Genomic DNA, 7,505 nt, shown 5'->3' on the forward strand with positions numbered 1-7,505 from the left:
ATGTTGGGTCTTCAAGCAGTCCGGCAAGCTCAACGCCGTACACAAGGGGGAGGACACACCAAGTGAAGAGGAGGACGAGCCCCCCAAGAAAGACACGGGGGAACAAAAGAAATTTCCACCAGAAGTCAAAATGGTAAACGTGTTACACGTAATCAAGGGAAAAAACAACGTGGCACTCCCAGGAAAATATACCCAAGTGCCTGTCACCACGAAGTCCTGCCACTGGTCATCTCAACCGATCACTTTCGACCATCGCGATTACTCAGCAAGTATCCGACACGCAGGACGGGCTGCCCTGGTATTAGACCCGGTAATTGGCGGATATCACTTCACAAGAGTCTTGATGGACGGCGGCAGTAGCCTAAACCTAATATATCAGGATACAATCCGCGGGATGGGATTAGACCCAACACAAATTCGCCATAGCAATACTACCTTTAAAGGAGTAACGCCAGGCCCAGGGGCTCGTTGTACGGGCTCCCTCCTACTACAAGTTATATTCGGCTCCCCTGACAACTTCCGTCGCGAGCATTTAACTTTCCACATCGCTCCGTTTCAAAGTGGCTATCAAGCACTGCTCGGACGCGAAGCTTTCGCTTGCTTTAATGCAATGCCACACTACGCCTCCCTCACACTCAAGATGCCCGGTCCACATGGCATCATTACAGTGCACGGAAATATCAAGCGATCTCTGCGCGCTGAAGAGAGTGAGGCTGCCTTGGCAGCCGCACACTAAAGGCGCCCGGACAAGCGAAAGCATCCAATAGGTCGTCAAGACCTCAGATACAACTAATCAAGTCCGGCGCCGCTATTTATACGAAATAAATGGTCACACACCCCATTTGTCAATACAAGGGGCTCAACGCGCGCAGACAAGTGGCATCTTCTTATCATCTTGAAATTTACATGGTTTCTTTAAAAACTATCTTTTTGCACGACGATTTTTTTACTTAACTTCCTCTCTTTTACAGACGATCATCGTGCCACACCCGTCCAGGATACGGCACAACGGAGACACAGGCGCAGACGTGCAACAGGGACCCGCTCCAAGGATTCTTTTTAGATTAAGACCCTGCGTAAACCTTTTTTACTGTCTCTTGTTGACACATATCCATCATTGAGAAGGATGCTGGCATCTTGGCATGTGGCCACGCCAGAACAATGCGCGTACCTGGACACAAGGGGCTTCTTACAAAGGCCACTATTTAGGCCCGGTTTATACCACAAAGACCGAATACCTTAGGGAGTGTTCGGCGTCGCGAGTTTGGCCCTATATGCATCAGCTCCGAATCATTGTCTTTGGTCAAATGTTGGGTTTGCCCGGCTCCTGTGTTTTGGTGCCTTACGTTCCGCCTTGCCGGCTAAGGTAGCACCAGGAGAACTACTACGATTGTGCCCTGGTTCATCCGGACGAGCACCTCAGTAGAGAAAGCCGAAAACTGACTGTCATGATATAGCGTGAGACTGGTCAACCACTCGATGACCTGTGGGAATGTTAGAATTCCTCCGCCTTAACGAAGGGCCGTTTTCCGGCCAGGTATGCACGCACCCCGGAATTGGGATAGTGCGGTGCCACCAGGGGCTATCTAGTAGCCCCACTGTCAAACTCCTATGGCTAAGTGAAAGTGCTAAAGCATTATAGTCCGGTTGCCTCGCTCGCTCCGCTATCACCTCCTTAATAGGACCAAGACGTTGGGTTAAGTGTGAACGCGTGTTTTTGCGAGCACCTCTGCATTATATGCGTGGGGGTTGAAGCCAACGACTGCAATCTTTCAGGTTATACGCATGTATACATAAACGGCCGCCCAGGAGGCATCATATTACTTTCAGGCAAAAGTATAAAAATAGCCTTATAAAAATTCATAAAAGCATTTCGCTTAAAATGAGATTACATATCACTCAAACATAATATTTTTTGAGCACTTGGTCTCTATCAAACGGGCACCCTCAAGAACTTCTTCAAAGTAGTGCTCAGCAGCCTTTCGACCTATAGCCGAATCCCGCGCTGCAACATTGGTAGCATCCATCTCCGCCCAGTATGCCTTAACACGGGCAAAGGCCATCCGTGCGCCCTCTATGCACGCCGACCTCCGCATCGCATCAATGCGCGGCACCATGTCAAGGACCTGCTGCACCAAGCCGAAATAGCTACTCGGTTTTGACCTTTCCGGCCACAGCTGATCCACAACAGACCTCATGGAGAGTCCGGACAACCTATTTAGTTCGGCCCATTCGGCTAATTGGTCAGTCAATGAAAGCGGACGCTCGGGAGAATGGAATTGTCTCCAAAACAGCTGGTCTACTTCACGGTCCGTCTGACCTTGGAAGTACTTGGCCGCATCGGCAGCGCTTGCCGCCAAATCCATATACACACCCTCCGAACTCCACAGCCGATCCAGAGGGGCATACCGTGGATCTCCGAATTTCCTCCGCAACATAAAGGATTTCCCAGCTACAATATCCCCGGCTTCCCGCAGCTCCTCCTTCTTTGCCCTCATAGCAGAGCGGAGATCCTTTTTTGTCGCAGCAGCCTTCTGAAGGTCCGATGCCTTCGCTTGGTTTTCCTTTTCAAGAACCCGGCAACGGTCGGCGGCGGCTTTTAATTCTATAGCCATCTTGGCCATCTTGTCTCGGGTCTCACCATGCGCGGCCTTCTCGGCTTGCAACTCTTCAGCCGCCTTCACAGCAGCCGCATTACCCAACCTCGCTTGTTTCTTGGCTCGGGCAAGTTCTTCCCGTAAGGCTGCAACAGTGGCAGCTCCATCTGCAGTCACAACATATTAAAGATACTGGCATCATGCTGCTTTTCCTATGTGACATTTACCAGATAATGACACTTACCCTGCGCCTCGTCAAGCCTTTTGTTAACAAGCTCGATGTCGGCGTCTGCCGCATCCAACTGCCGTTCTAAATGGGCAAACTCGCTAGTCCGGCTAGCCACCGGAGCTTCCATCACCTGCACATAGAGGCAGTATGGTTATTACCTGGGAATATGATCCTCTGTTCGTCGTCGTTTCCGACGACAACCAGAGTCTCAGGGGCTACTATCTACACAGGGCACACCTAGCATGTGCAGGACTATCATACATTCTTTTATGTACCTCAAAGCCTGTCAGTAGACTCATAAAAGCTTCATGCAATCCGCTTTCAGCGGACGATATTCTCTCCATCACCGTGTTCATCAGCACACGGTGTTCATCTGAGATGGCTGCTCGCCCCACCAACTCCCTCAGAACATCCGATCACACACCAGACGGTGTCGGACTCTTTTGTCTGCTCTCTTCGGGATCCGGACACTGGGAGCTTCGGGGGTCAATGGGATTACCTTCTGGCCTCACCGGACTTGGAGAGGCCCTCCGCGACGACACTTCAGGGTCGCCCGCTTCTGGCGCGGAGGAGTCCGGAGGAGGCGTTTCGCTCTCCATCATCTCTGGAAGAAGATCCCCCGAAGACAAGCTCATTTGAGAGGGGCTAAGGCCTGAACTGCAAAAATATATGCGGTGGTTATTTTCTCAGAAGAAAAAGATGGCATATCTGTACCATTAAAAGTATTTCGGGTCACTTACGACTCGCGGGAGAATTGATCCTCCCGCGGACTTTGTGCGGCAACGGCGCCCCCCGAGGTAGGACCCTCTGTGGGAGACTTCTTCTCCCGTTTGGAAGCTTCGGCTTCCGAATCCCCGGGTGCAGTCCTTTTCCTCTTCTGGTCGCCTTCCTTCATGGAGACGCTCGCTCCCTCGGCTAGAGTGGTCAGCGTTGGAGGCCCGCGTCCGCCCGCATTATCCTCCACAGTGTCTTCCTTCAAGGGATCCAGGCAATGTGTGGTCTGGAGCGTCTTTTCCAATACCGGATTTTCCAAACCCTCAGGGAGGGGGCCGAACACCGAATCAACTTCGCCTTTGTTAGCCAGCCCTGGTCAAAAAGCGAACTTTCAGAAATAACTTCGTAACGAAGAGAGATGTTCGGCCGGAAGATGCCTTACCACATCGGCGGCGCGGTTACTACTCAGGCCCATGTCCTCGGTGATCTCCGTACACTCCACTTGAGGTCCGAAGAATGACTTGTACATCTCCTCGTGCGTCAGACCGAGGAAATTTTGAATGGCACGCGGTCCCTCGGGATTGAACTCCCATAGGCGAAGAGGCCAGCGTTTCCAAGGCTGGGCTTGACGAACCAGCATAACCTGTATTACCGCAACCAAATTGAAATCTCCATTGAAGAGATCTCGAATGCGACTTTGCAGTATAGGCATGTCCTTGGCTGGCCCCCAGCTCAGACCTCTGCTGATCCATGACATCAGCTGTGGTGGGGGGCCCGAGCGGAAAACAGGGGGAGCCGCCCACTTGGCACTTCTAGGAGTCGTTATGTAGAACCACTCTTATTGCCACAATTCAGACACCTCTGGGATGGAACCTTTGGGCCACGGAGCTCCCGTCATCTTGCATATTGAGGCACCTCCACACGCTGCATGTTGCCCCTCGGTCATCTTCGGCTTCACTTCAAAGGTCTTGAGCCATAGGCCAAAGTGAGGGGTAACCCGGAGGAAGGCCTCGCACACGACAATAAATGTCGTGATATGAAGAAAGGAGTCCGGATCTAGATCATGAAAGTCTAGCCCATAGTAAAACATCAAACCCCTTACGAAAGGATCCAGAGCGAGGCCTAGGCCTCAGAGGAAGTGGGAGACGAACACGACGTTTTCGTTAGGTTCGGGGGTGGCGACGGCCTGCCCTCGGGGAGGCAGCCGATGCAAAATCTCGGCGGTCAGATATCTGGCCTCCCTCAACCTTTTGATGTCTTCTTCCGTGACGGAAGAAGGCACCCATCGGCCTTGAAGGCTAGATCCGGACATGACTGAAGGTTCGGAGCACCTGACCTGAACTTCGGGCGTTTTGAGCTTGAGGTGGGGGAAGGATTCGATTGAGCACGGGAGGGAAAAATAAAGGCCTTGTCCCCTTTATAAAGAGGGTGAATATCAAGCGTCCTCTCCGTGTTCGTTTGGACTTGCCTATAATCTAGGAGTCCTAGAAGTGGTTGGGTTACCCACGCCCGTATTGATGAGAATCCCGGAATAAGGGGACACGATCTCTGCTTTAACAAGACGTGCCAAGGAAACCGCCTGGCATGACGCGCTGAGGTGGGATAATGAAACGACTCGGATAAAGGCTTGGCCGTGGTGTGTCACGCTACAGAATACGTCAGCAGATTAGATTTGTGTAAATATTATTCTCTCTATGGCAATATGTGGAAACTTATTTTGCAGAGCCGGACACTATCTTTGTGTTCAAAATCTTTTATGAAGTACTTGGAGGGGGAACCCGCCTTGCAATGCCGAAGACAATCTGCGCGCCGGACTCGTCGTCATTGAAGCCTGGTTCAGGGGCTACTGAGGGAGTCCTGGATTAGGGGGTGTCCGGATGGTCGGACTATACCTTCAGCCGGACTCCTGGACTGTGAAGATACAAGATTGAAGACTCCGTCACGTGTCCGGAAGGGACTTTCCTTGGCGTGGAAGGCAAGCTTGGCGATACGGATAGGAAGATCTCCTACCATTGTAACCGACTTTGTGTAACCCTAACCCTCTCCGGTGTCTATATAAACCGGAGGGTTTTAGTCCGTAGGACAACGTACACATCAACAATCATACCATAGGCTAGCTTCTAGGGTTTAGCCTCTCCGATCTCGTGGTAGATCTACTCTTGTACTACCCATATCATCAATATTAATCAAGCAGGACGTAGGGTTTTACCTCCATCGAGAGGGCCCGAACCTGGGTAAAACTTCGTGTCCCTTGCCTCCTATTACCATCCGGCCTAGACGCACAGTTCGGGACCCCCTACCCGAGATCCGCCGGTTTTGACACCGACAAGCACCCTTAAAAACGACAAATTCTTCAATTTGTTCGATATCATAGTAACTATAAACACCCTTTGCATAAGAAGATAAGATTTCATTATCATTGAACTCACATGGGTAGGGAAGGTGTTTCTTAGGGTTCTTAGAGCAACAAGTAAAATCACAAATTTCACAAAGATTCCAAGCATAGCATAGCAAACTATTTATATGATACCATAAGAGCTTCCCTTTTTCAGACAAACGATGACGCACAAAATGAGCATGCTCATCTAAAGATTTCCCATCAACTAGGCTAGTTGGGGTTTCAGCACGAGCGCATAAGGATCAAAGATGATCCAAGTGGAACACTTTAAGTGGATCCATAACAATATATTATTAGCAAGCAAATGGAAGGCACGTGGTAACACAAGCAAACAAGCAAAAGAGGCAAATAGAGAAAGAGAGGGAGGATAGAGAGAGAGGGCGAATAAAACGGCAAGGGTGAAGTGGGGGAGGAAAATGAGAGGCAAATGGCAAATAATGTAATGCGGGAGATAAGGGTATGTGATGGGTACTTGGTATGTTGACTTTTGCTTAGATCTCCCTGGCAACGGCGCCACAAATCCTTCTTGCTACCTCTTTTAGCACTGCGTTGGTTTTCCCCGAAGAGGAAGGGATGATGCAGCAAAGTAGCGTAAGTATTTCCCTCAGTTTTTGAGAACCAAGGTATCAATCCAGTAGGAGGCTATGCGCGAGTCCCTCGTACCTGCACAAAACAAATAAATCCTCACAACCAACGCAAATAGGGGTTGTCAATCCCTATAGGGCCACTTACGAGAGTGAGATCTGATAGATATGATAAGATAATATTTTTGGTATTTTTATGATAAAGATGCAAAGTAAAAATAAAGGCAAAGTAAATGGCAAAGTAAATAACTAAGTAGTAGGAGATTGATATGATAAAGATAGACCCGGGGGCCATAGGTTTCACTAGTGGCTTCTCTCGAGAGCATAAGTATTCTACGGTGGGTGAACAAATTACTGTTGAGCAATTGACAGAATTGAGCATAGTTATGAGAATATCTAGGTATGATCATGTATATAGGCATCACGTCCGAGACAAGTAGACCGACTCCTGCCTGCATCTCCTACTATTACTCCACTCATCGACTGCTATCCAGCATGCATCTAGAGTATTAAGTTAAAAACAGAGTAACGATTTAAGAAAGATGACATGATGTAGAGGGATAGACTCATGCAATATGAAGAAAACCCCATCTTGTTATCCTCGATGGAAACAATACAATATGTGCCTTGCTGCCCTTACTGTCACCGGGAAAGGACACCGCAAGATTGAACCCAAAGCTAAGCACTTCTCCCATTGCAAGAAAGATCAATCTAGTAGGCCAAACCAAACTGATAATTCGAAGAGACTTGCAAAGATAACCAATCATACATAAAAGAATTCAGAGAAGATTCAAATATTATTCATAGATAGACTTGATCATAAACCCACAATTCATCGGTCTCAACAAACACACCGCAAAAAGAAGATTACATCGAATAGATCTCCACAAGAGAGGGGAGAACATTGTATTGAGATCCAAAAAGAGAGAAGAAGCCATCTAGCTACTAACTATGGACCCGTAGGTCTGAAGTAAACTACTCAC

Source organism: Triticum urartu, chromosome 4 (assembly GCF_003073215.2).
Source record: "Triticum urartu cultivar G1812 chromosome 4, Tu2.1, whole genome shotgun sequence".
NCBI classification, from domain to species: domain Eukaryota; kingdom Viridiplantae; phylum Streptophyta; class Magnoliopsida; order Poales; family Poaceae; genus Triticum; species Triticum urartu.